The sequence below is a fragment of the Condylura cristata genome, unplaced genomic scaffold (assembly GCF_000260355.1).
Source record: "Condylura cristata isolate star-nosed mole 26May11 unplaced genomic scaffold, ConCri1.0 scaffold00029, whole genome shotgun sequence".
NCBI lineage: Eukaryota > Metazoa > Chordata > Mammalia > Eulipotyphla > Talpidae > Condylura > Condylura cristata.
Window position 1 is genome coordinate 24,537,262 of NW_004567130.1, and position 12,418 is coordinate 24,549,679.

A 12,418-nucleotide genomic window follows, 5' to 3' on the forward strand; every position below is an offset into this window, starting at 1 on the left:
CACCTCTGGCCTGTACCCCAGTTCTGGTATGCATAAATAAATAAATAGTTTAAAAAACTTAAATAATAGAAGTCCAGGAAAAATTCTGAAGATCATACATGTTTTTTTTAAATGTTAATAAGATGTTGATGTTACCTGTGGGTCTCTGGGTCTTTAAAGTGATAAAAGTCAAGTTATGAAAAGGATGGAACTAAATAAGTAAACTAGTGTCACAGGGCTGCAGCCTTAAGTCTACCTCTGTCTTTTCTTGGTTCCCCTGCATAAGGAATGACAATAGCTACTTAATATCCATATCAACAGGATACTACCACAGTGTCTGGTTTTGTCTTAGAAGCAAATCTTTTTTTTTTTTTTAAAGATTTATTTATTTATTTGTACAGAACTGGGGTACAGGCCAGAGATAGGGAGGGTGAGAGGATTCACCAGAGACAGAGTGGGGAGCAGAACAGGCAGATCGATGAAGTCCACTGCTGAGGGGAGCAGCGGGCGGGGCAGGAGAGGTGTGCCGCGCCCTGTGGTCACCTCCGGGGCAGGCGGGGATCGAACTCATGAAGAAGTGGCTTAAGCTTCTTTGTGTTGTGCTTTAACCCGCTGCGTCACCAGGGAGGGCCAGAAGCAAATCTTTTAACGATAAAACAGCATGCTAATTTCCAGCCACATCTATGCAAAATATGAACTAATATTTTCATGAAATAGGGTTTTTGCATTGTAATAAAGTAGGAAAATATTTTTCTTCTACATTCAGTATGTGGTAAGTGTTTAGAAATCATCTCTTACAAAGAACAGCAGTGGGGTCAGATTTGCTTGGTGATTTATTTGGCGTAAATACTCTAATCATTGTTGTGGCAAGGAAGAAAGAAAAATTTTCCTCCTATCCTCCTGAATTCTTCTTGGGGTGATTTGTAGTCAAATTAAGATTAGGCAGATTAGTGGTGGGGGGGAACAATTTAGTTACATAGCTCTGGAGAATCTTCCTGAATGTGGATTCCCAAGGCATTGAGGCAAATGCGGATATATATCCTGAGCTAAAAATTAGCTCCGTTTATTAATAGGCTCTAAGGAATGAGGTAAGAGACACAATGAGGAGAAGGTGATTCATAAAGACCAGCTGTTCTGTGATTAGATATTTGCCCTGGTATATATTGTGGCATTGTATATGTATATGCATTGTATTGTTGCATTGTATAATGATTTATTCAACAGAAAAGCTACTTTGGGTAATAACCCTAATTCTGAGTAATATACCCAATTTTCATTCTTGTAGCTACTTAGGGAATAGTAAAATTTTCTTGTGAGTCTTCAGGGCCTTGATTGACCTCAATTCAGAGGAATATGTACGCCAAAGTGACCTGTGTTGGGGAGACCTGTTCTGAACCTTTTGGGGAGAACTATACGTAAGCTGTGTGAAATTAGGGACACAGATTTGGGAAAGATGTGAAAACTGGCCCTCACAAGTTTGCTGGCATCATCTCAGCACGGCCCTGTATATGTGCCCAAGGGAGGGAAAGGCATCACCTAAGTTAAACCTGGACCTAGATTTAGCACTCTAATATTCTTCATGGTGGAGTCTTGATTTGGTGAAATTATGGTCAACTAAGATAAATGTTTTATATTATCCCAATAAGTACACACACACACAGAGACACACACACTCTGGCTGATTCTAAAAGTGCTCCCACTTCAAACTGACTTCACACTGCCTGTATTGACACATTGCTCTCGGCTTTCCTGGCAAGTCACAAAATTAGATGATTTTTCAGCCTCTCTTGATTTAGACTGTCATGCCTTAGGTGTCATTTGTAATTCCAAAGGGACTCTGAGAAGGAAGTATACAGTCTGACAGGGAATCCTTTCTGAAGCATTTTTACCAGAGCATTTTTGTTACATTTTTAAAAATAATTCCTCGGGCCCTCCATGGTGGTGCAGTGGATTAAAGCACAGCACTAAGAAGCTAACGCCACTTCAGCATGAGTTCAATCCCCACCCCGGAGGTGACCACAGGGTGCGGCAGACCTTTCCTGGCCCGCCCGCTGCTCCCCTCAGCAGTGTACTTCTTCGATCTGCCTGTTCTGCTCCCCGCTCTGTCTCTGGTGAAGCCTCTCACTGCCCCTGCACCTCTGGCCTGTACCCCAGTTCTGTATGCATAAATAAATCTTTAAAAAAATGTTAATTTCCTCCAATTTTCTTGGATATTCTGCCTTAGAGTTCAAAATGCTTTACCAAAAGGTCTGCGAACAGATAAGAAGACAGACACAGGCAAATAAAAAGTAATGATTTTAATCAAAACAAAAAGCCTTTGAAAATGATTCTAGTTCCTGAGCTTTGGGATTTGAAAGAAACAATTAAATTTCTTGAAGTTTCAAATTCACAGACTCCTAGATTATTTCTAAAATATTAAAACAGAAAAAGAAAGACGGGGGGCAGAGGAGAAGAGGGGAAAGGAAGACATTGAAAAGAAAATATTGAAATCTTCAAATGAGAACTTGTGCCAGGCAAATTATCTTTGTTGCCTTTCCTTCTATCCCAAGGCAATCAGAGCAATTCCCTGAATCACTTCTAGGAAGCAGAAACATAACATAATGGCGAGACATCATGTAATAGCTATCATGAAAGTCATGAAAATCATGAAATGCGGTTTTCTCAATATTTCGCCCCTCTCCCTCCTCCTGCACACTACGCTAAGAGGGATGAGACTACACACCAGGAGCTATCTCCACATTGAGTCATGATTTTTGCAATTATTTAAAACAGAAGTATTGCACCCTCCACTCTTCCCCCAAGCTGTTAATTTTGCATCCCCTTTCCATTTTGACATTAGTTCCCATGATGATGTTCTTGTTTTTTTCACTCTAAAATCACGAGAGAACTAATTCTCAGTCTAGTGCATTTCGTTCTGAAGGGAGCCCGCACGGTAAAGGAAGAGGGCAGGGCAGAGAAGCTGCAGCAGCATTGGGTAAGGCTTCCAGTGTCTCTGGGAGATTGTGAGGCCATCACCCGCCTCTATTCTCAGTCACATTTTGAGGCAGAAAAATTCATAATCCTGCATCTTCCAGTGCTTCTTGTATAAGCAGAGAAATAGAATAGCTGCTTTGCCTACCACCTATGGGGTATAGTCTTGATTTATTTTATTGTACACCATAGGAATGATAAAAGTCTTTCCCTTCAGAAAGTACAAAAGGTGATGTGTACCCATCTTTCTCTTCCTGATGAGTTCATACTTCATTTTTTTAAAGATTTATTTATTTATGCATACAGAACTGGGGTATAGGCCAGAGGTGCAGGGGCGGTGAGAGGATGCACCAGAGATGGAGGAGGGGAGCAGTGGAGAGACAGGAAAGGTCTGCTGCACCATGTAAGTAAGTCACCCCCTTGCCCAGAGATTCAACACTTGCTGAAGTGGTTGCGACTAACTTCATAGTTCATACTTTAAAGAAATATAATAGTAAGCGAAGCACTTTAATTTAGAGCAGAGGAGAAAATTCCCAAACTTTCTTTAGCCATGCTTTCTTATGCTTAGAAGCACCATGAGATACCCGGAATCTTGCAGGAAAACATAAACAAAAACAAAAACAGAAAAACATCGCTATCATAACTTAGTTTGATAGAAAAATAGACACTGATGATTTTTTCACAGTACTGAGTTAATGGGTCATAAAAATGTGAAATCATTTGAGTTATAGAAAAAAGATGTTAGATAGGGAAAAATGTCCAGACCCAATCTACAAGGCCAGCAGTCGGCTTAAGTGTGATGCCTGCGGGAAATTCTGTCAGACCTATGCGCTAAGCTAACAAGCAATTTAGGACAGCCTTTGACAGCTGGCGTCCATTCCAAATCAAATAAATCATGACACGGTACAGATGGAATACATTCAGTGTGGAACATTTGGGGCATACCTTATCACTCACTATCTTGGCAATATACTATTGGTCACGAATATATTAGTCTTCAAGGGACAGCACTTAAGAAAATACGTGTGGTGGGGATATATTTTCTCTACTTATTACCATGTATGCCCACCTTCCTTTCTTCCTATGTGTGAGCAGATGAGAGGAATTCTAATGAGACAGCATTACAGTCTGCTTTAATGTCTCAGAATGTCAACAAAGACACTGCTTGAGAATAATGCTGTAGATGCCAAGTATACCTAAGTTGTTAGACCATTCTTGGCACAGCTTACTTCAAAAGCAATTCTTAGAATATTATTAGACCATGATTTACTTTGAAACTAGATTATAAAAGGCAGAAAATTTGTTCTGTGGTTAAAGAGGCCAGTTGGTGATGACTTACTGAAAGGTCTTTCCCGGCCACCTTAGTGTTCATTGATTAGCTTTCTTCCCAGAACACCAGTTTGGGAACTTGAGGAAAATTTGGGGTGACTGAATCTAGTATAAAATTCTTTACTATAACCCAATTAAAAAATGGGCAAAATCATAAACCAGACACCTGTCCAAAGAAGACATTAAAATGGCCACTAAGCAGATGAAAAAGTGTTCACCATCACTTATTAGAGAAATGCAAATCAAGACCATGGCCCATCTCAGAAAGACCAGAAACAACAAATGCTGGTGAGGATGTGGAGAAGAGGGGGCTTGCGGGAGTGCAAACCATGGAAAGCAGGATGGAGGTGTCTCAAAACATTAAGTGAGGATCTACCACTTGACCCAGTAAATCCACTCCTAGGCATCAACCCAAAAAATTCAAAAACACTAATTAGAAAGGAAACTTGTACTCTCATGTTTATTGTGGCACTGTGCACTATAGCTAAACTATGGAAACATCTAAATGCCCAGAATAGATGAGTGGATAAAGAGGTGGTATATATACACGATGGAATACTACTCAGCAATCAAAAAGATTATTTTGCGCCCATTTGTATCAACATGAATGGAGCTTGAAAGGATAATGCTATGTGAAATAAGTCAGAATTGGAAGACTTTTGAAAAATTCTCAAAAATATCCGCATGAAAGGAAAACTATCAGCTGTTGTTATCATCCATGATCAAATAGATGCGGGCCAGTTGGCCATCTGAACAGGTGAACTTCCTTCTTTTGTTTCTTATGAAGATTTATTTACTTATGCATACAAGAGCTGGGGTGTAGTTTAGAGATGGGGTGGTGAGAGGACTCACCAGAGTGGGAGCAGAACAGGAATATCTACTGAAGCACGCTGCTGCGAGGAGCAACAGGTGACACTGGTGAGGGCCGATGCGCATTGTGGGTCAGCTCCCTGGCCAGGGATCGAACTCATGCCGCAGTGGCTGCTGCGCTTCATAGTGCTGTGCTTGACCCCACTGCACCACCAGGAGGGCCCTGGATCGGATTTTCTAGTTAAAACTTGTTTCTAACCATCCGGTTTACCTGACCTCCTGTCGCTATGTCACCGGCTGAAGCATATTCTTCTTCATCCATCACTGCAAGTAGGTGAGCTATGACCTCCAATATATATGTCAGGGAGCTTATTTCTTGGACAACCTAAAAATTTGGATCATGAACTTTCCCTCCCAAAGTCATAGATTGACTTTGAGATTCTAAATCAGAACTTTGGGGATCGCTACATCTTTTCACAAGTAATTTACCATAATTCATTTTTGCATCAATAAAATTCTAGTTACAAAATCATTTGGAAAAGGCTAAACAAACACACTGATGGCTACTTATTGTTGAATAATTATAGTTTTTGCATCTAGAATAGTTAAATACAAAATTGGGCAATTTGCTAACAAGATTCAAAGGGAGGAAATTGCATGCACCTGTTACTGTGATGTTGACTAGGATCTACACCTATGTGAGATGGACGCCTGCACGGCTTAATTATCACCATGAAGCGAGAATATTAGCAAATTATAACCTTATATCTAAGAGTATTTGATTCAATTAGTTAGTTTTTAGAAGATGCCTTGAGAATGTACCTATCCACAGTCATACTTTACGTTCACTTAATAAATTAGTAACTGCCGTCTAAAAAAGACCATTGTGTTTCGTGAAACTATTCTAAGCATAAATTTCATGAGCAACAAACCTCTGGCATTTTCCAACTGCTTGGACATGTCTTCCCAAATCAGATTATATATTCTCAATGCTGAGAATGTGTGTGTGTGTGTTTTTAAACAGCATAGATTGTTGCCTGTTGGTTAAGCATTTATTTTCTTGATATTTGATCACACTGAATTTTATTTTTGGTTTCATTATTTTGTCTACATTTAAGGTTTATAAATTAATTTAACTTTAATTTCCCCATGGTGCTTATCAAACGCAAAGTAAAACCTACACACACAATGAATGTTTGTTAAGTTGAAATTCTGATTTCAAGTTAGCAAAGTCAAACTCCATCTCTTTGCTAAAATGACTTAAGTTGAGGCCATTTTCTTTTTTGAATTTTTTTTTTTAAAGATTTATTTATTTATGCATACAGAGCTGGGGTACAGGCCAGAGGTGAAGGGGTGCTGAGAGGATTTACCAGAGACAGAGTGGGGAACAGAACAGGCAGATCTATGAAGTACACTGCTGAGGGGAGCAGCGGGTGGGCCAGGAGAGGTCTGCTGTGCCATGTGGTCACCTCCGGGGCAGGTGGGGATCGAACTCATGCAGAAGCGGCTTTAGCTTCTCAGTGCTGTGCTTTAACCCGCTGCGCCGCCAGGGAGGCCCTAAGTTAACCATTTTAACTTAGTTAATCATTTTAACTTTGTTAGCCATTTTAGCTATCACTTTAATTTTGTTTTCTACTATAAATATTGGCTCATTCTATGTAACACAGACAATTATACATGCTGATGTGATGGGCCTGACCAGGACTCATTCAAAGCCCAAATTGTTTTGTTTTTTTAAAAAAGATTTATTTATTATGTTACAAGAACTGGGGTGAAGGCCAGAGGTACAGGGGCTGAGAAGATTCACGGGCGACAGAGTGAAAAACAGAATAGGCACTGCTGAGGGGAGCAGCGGGCTGGTCGGAAGAGGTCTGCTGCACCATCTGGGTCACCTCCCTGGCTGGGGATTGAACTCAAGCTGCAGTGGCTGTACATAGTTTCATAGTCTTCACTCTCACCCCTAGCCCCCAGGGAGGGCCCTGTTTTGGTGGGTTTCCTTTAATATTTTTTATTGAGCTAATATTGACTTACATCATTGTTTACATAATAGAATCATGGGACTGAAAGGTATTGTTGCCATAATGCACCCACCACTGGCGAACCCTTAGCCCACCACCCTAGACCTGTGCTCCCTTCTTCTTTATTTCTCATCCCTCCCCTTCTTTCTTTCCCTCCTACTCATGTTGCGCCATTAACATGTTCAGATCTTCAAGGGTTAGTTTTTCAGTTTGACTTTCTTTGCCCCCCACTTTTTTTATCTTCCACATATGAGTATAACCATCTGTTATTTGTCTTTCTCCTTCTGGATGATTTCACCTAGGGTTAACCTTTCCAGATTTATCCATGCAAGGTTTTTTCTTTTTTGATAGCTGAATAGTATTTGTGTGTGTGTGTGTGTGTGTGTGTGTGTGTGTGTGTGTGAGAGAGAGAGAGAGAGAGAGAGAGAGAGAGAGAGATCATCTTCTTAATCCATTCATATGTTTTTTGGGCATTTAGTCTATTTCCACAACCTGGCTATTTTTTTTTTTTTAAGATTTATGTATGTATTCGTACAGAACTGGGGTACAGGTCAGAGATGCGGAGGGTGAGAGGCTTCACCAGAGACAGAGTGGGGAGCAGAACAGGCAGATGGAGGAAGCACACTGCTGAGGGGAGCAGCGGGCGGGTCAGGAGAGGTCTGCCGCGCCCTGTGGGTCACCTCCGGGGCAGGCGGGGATCAAACTCATGTGGAAGTGACTTAAGCTTCTTGGTGCTGTGCTTTAACCCACTGCGCCATCAGGAAGGACCCACCCTGGCTATTTTAAGTAATGCTTCATGAACATCAGAGTTCAAATTTCCTTTCAATTTAGTGTTTTTGCGTGATTAAACCATAGCAACTTGACAATACAATTAGGCAAAGCAGTCTGATTAAATCCCCACTGTTGGGTGTTAACTGAGCTGGCCAGCACTAAGGAACCAACTCTCAGCAATATGACAGAATCTTCTGATTTGCTTCTCTTGCATGAATAAAACAGTGGCCTCTGTGTCACAGAATAAATTCACTCAACGAGGGTCTCACCCTGGGGTCTAGTCAACATCTCCCAGAACATTGCTTCTCTGCAGGTCACCAGGGCTGAGCCCAGCAGAAATACAGGAGCCCTTACAAAGCCAGATGAGCTTGCGCTGGGAACAGGCATTGAGAGTTAAGTTACCTCAAGTTTCATCTATAGTTTTGCCTCTTGTTAGCTGTGTCTTTTGGAGGTTAACCTTCCCGAGTCTTCGTTTCCTAGCCTGAACTTGGGGATGGTTATGTTCACTTTGCAGGGTTTTGTGAGAAACGAAAGATAACTGGCCTTCAATGATGGGTCAATACAGCTGACTAGCACCGGGTAAGCTTTCAAATGGTGAGAAGTACTAGTTCAAAATAAGTCATACATAAACACATTCACTTTAATAATTTAGCATAACATTTCAAAAGCCCTCATGGCCATTTTATACTGATGAATAATATCTATATGGCTGAAGAAAGTACAGTAGTATAAGAGACCATTCTCAGCAATGTACTTTTTTCATCATTGTAAATCCTCTCGGGAAATATTTTAAAGAGAGGATTATTTTAATTTTATTTGAATGTTTGTTCAAAATGTTTTGCTTGTGCTCCAACTTATTATATTCAAATTTTCAAATGAAATGTTATAATGAACATGTATTTCTACAAGGTGTTCCTTGACATTTTCCTGAAGGATTTGAAAATGTATGCTTATATTAAAATCTTACATGATTATTTATAGCAATTTTTTTCATAACTGCCCAAACATGGAAGCAACCAGGATGCCCTTCAATAGGTGAAAGGATGAAGAAACTGTGGTATATCCTGATAATGAGATGTTTGCTATGTTAAAAACAGTGAACTGTCGTGAAACTCATGAAAGGACAAGGAGAGAATTTAAATGCATATTACTAAATGAGAGAAGCCAGTTTGGAAGGGTTATGTGAATCTAAGTATACGATATGTAAGAAGCGAAACTATGGAAATAGCAAAAGGGGAAGTGGTCGTTAGGGGCTGGGCGAAGGCGTGTTGACTAGGTAGAATATAGAACATTCTTAGGACAGTAAAGATATTTGTATGATAACACGACAATGCATAAATGCCATCACCCAAACCCAGGGCACTAAGTGAGCCCTAATGAAAACAGTGGGCATTGGAGCAATTACGAAGCATCATTATATATGTTCACCAGTTGCAGCGAATGCTGTGCTCTGCTGAAGGATGTTGATAATGAGATTATCTGTCTATGGGAGCTGGGCTATGCGAGAGATCACTTTACGTCTTTAATTTTTCCTCTAAGTAGATTCAAAGTAGTGCTGTTTTAAGCCATCGTATGTATTTTTTGACACCAGAGAACACAATAATTCTTGGGTCAGTGCTTAAATTTGGTCTGGCATAGTATAAGGGTAATTAGAAAGGACAGATTGCACACTACCAAGGGCAGGGGAATTATTGTTATGTTTGATTCATCAATAATAAACTTTAACAAAACTGGGTCATTTTGGTAAAAGTACACATGAAAAATAAAACATGTAAGAAGGGTTCATTTGAGATATTTGATCTCACAGTGAAAAAATTCAATGTTTGTTTGAAGTCAATAAACCTGCTTATGGAGCAGATTTTGCAACTCATTAGACACTGGCTCTGGGCAGACCATGTAATTCCTGTGAGCCTCAGTTTCTTCATTTCAAAAAACAGTAGCCCCTACAAAGACAACTTTCAGATAATTTTTTCATAAAGGCAATGTTTCAAAGTGCATGAAAACATGCTAGAAATGTAAATTGTGGAACTGGTAAGCATGAAGATAATGATTGTTGTTGTTGATGATGAAGGACTTAATAAAATACTCCCAGGTATTTCTTCTGTTGACTCTAGTTTTAGGTTTCATACACACATAAAATGCCCAATTCAGACATTGTTCATTCCTGGTTAATAGTATTTGAAATCAATAATGTTTCATATACTTAAGAAATACATCAGTTTGAAATATGCCATAGCCACTTATGTAAAATATTTCTAGAATAAATATAAACATTAATGAGATGCAAATTTTTGACTGAGTGCAGTTTTTATAATTAATTACAAGCAATCAAGATTAATTAAGTGATATAACTACCGATGAAAATGATAACGGATCATTAGAGTGACTTGAAGAACATTTCTGTGCCTCAATATTCTTAAAGCAAGAATATGGCATCCGGAGTTTATATAGTATTTTCTCATGTTTTGTATCATTTTTATCCTCACTTCAATAATTTGAAGTAGTAATGCTTATTCTCCACTCATTAAATGAAGCCTATTGAAATCAAAACTAAGACAGTCATAACATAGTAGTTAAGGTAGCTGGTACTAAAATTAAGATCTGTTAATGTGAAGACCAGTGCTCTTGAAGACAAAGAAGTAAACATGTGTTGTAAGATGTCTGCATAATAAGGGACTAGGAATGAGTCCAGTTACCAAGAAAACTGTGGGTCGTAGGATGGATAAAGGATAACATCTGTGTTGCATTCAGAAAATGTAAAGGTCACGAACATGTATAGAAAGGAGCACTGTGGGAGTAAATTTATCAATTCAGCAATACTTATACATTTCAAGGGTGCTTTTGGTGTGAGATTCACAACTTTCTCATCTTCAAAATATTATTTTTCTTTTATACACAATTTGAATTCATTTCAGTTTCACATGGAATGTTCCCCTGAAACCAATAAGCATGGTCCACGTTACTGTCATAAACAATGTGCTTGACAATTACTCAAGGTAGAGACTCAATGTGACTGAAACACATTTATTTTAATGTCTTGAGTTAATTTTAATATCTGGCACTTTAGTCTAAATAGATAAAATCTGAACAGTAACAATGTATGAGTTACCTAATATTTTTGATGATAGCATTATCTATAATGTTCAACTCAGTCATTTGCCAATGCATACCCTAGCAGTGTACATCTTTAAAAAATGGACGTAGTAGCAACTGCTATGTTTTTCATGATAAAGGCATAGTTTTAAAAATCCATTCAATGTGAGATCTCGAGGCAATATGGAAACCTTTCGTTTATACTCTACTACAGGGGAACACTTCATTATTTCTCTGAATTGGATATCTGTCACTTGTCAAGGTTTGGCTATCTCTCAACAGCTACAGTATAATCTTCTTTGAACAAAACACAGCCCTTTGCAGAAGGGCAGTAAGGTTTATCTAACACCAATATTACAAAAGATATAAAACGTTTGAAGTCATTTAAGTAGTGTGTTTATATTTAAAAGAATAAAAATCAGTGAAGGCTAACCTGTTATAGCACCATGTGGGGTGTGAGACAATAACATTTTGCCATTTCTGCCAGAGTGTCAGTTTTCTCAGCTGGAAAGTAGGTGCATACACTTGTATTGCAGATGAACTGCAAGACTTCAAGATAATCTTCAGGTCGAGTACTAAATACCCAGTCCAATTCAGCGCCCATGAAAAATGAAGTCAAATAACTAACAATACTGTATGCTTCATTTGTGTTTGGTTGTTCATCTCCAAATTGACTGCCCATAACATTTTATTGCGACTACTCTTATTACAGGGCAATGTTTTAATAGAAAAACGCTAAAAATGTTACGAGACACAGTCCTTGCCCTTCCAAACCATTAGTACAACTCTCAGCTTCTGTTCTTTGCAACCGTCATCCAAGTTGGGCAGTCTGTGGAGCAGATCAGTCCAGGTCTGGGGAGAGAGACCCATTTATCTTCTGAGACTCGCTTTAAAATGGGCAGTATCCTCTGGGCTTCATAGACTCCCGCTATTAAGGGGCTCTGGTAAACTCAACACTAGCCCTTCCTTGGCTAGTGTTGACTCCAATGCTAGCAAAAGACAAAGAGCTTTAAGATTTTATTATTAACATCCCTCATTACTTCTAGCGAAATAAGAAGAAGAATTAAGAGTCGTCGTGCCTGCTGCGAGTTCAAACAGGCCCTGGCAGTCCAGGCAGGAGAAGAGAACGCGCTGCCCAGCCCCGGGCCTGTAAGGACCACGGACAGCTTCCAGACGGCTTTTGTGGAAAGGACCGTGGATCACTCTCCCGACCTGGGCGGCTCCGGGCCGCTGGGATCTGGTTCCCAGTGGGCCCGGAGCTGAGATCCGGCGGGTCTGCACCCCGGGTTTGCACAGCTCCGCCGCGCCCCTTCGCGCGGCGGCCGGGCACCTTCTGCGCCAATCCCCGGGGGTGGGGCAAACGTGCTCGCGAGGCGGGAAGTTCCCGAACTTCCAGAACCCGGGGCGGTGAAGGCAGAGCGGGCGGGGGCGGGGCGGGGGCGCGCGGG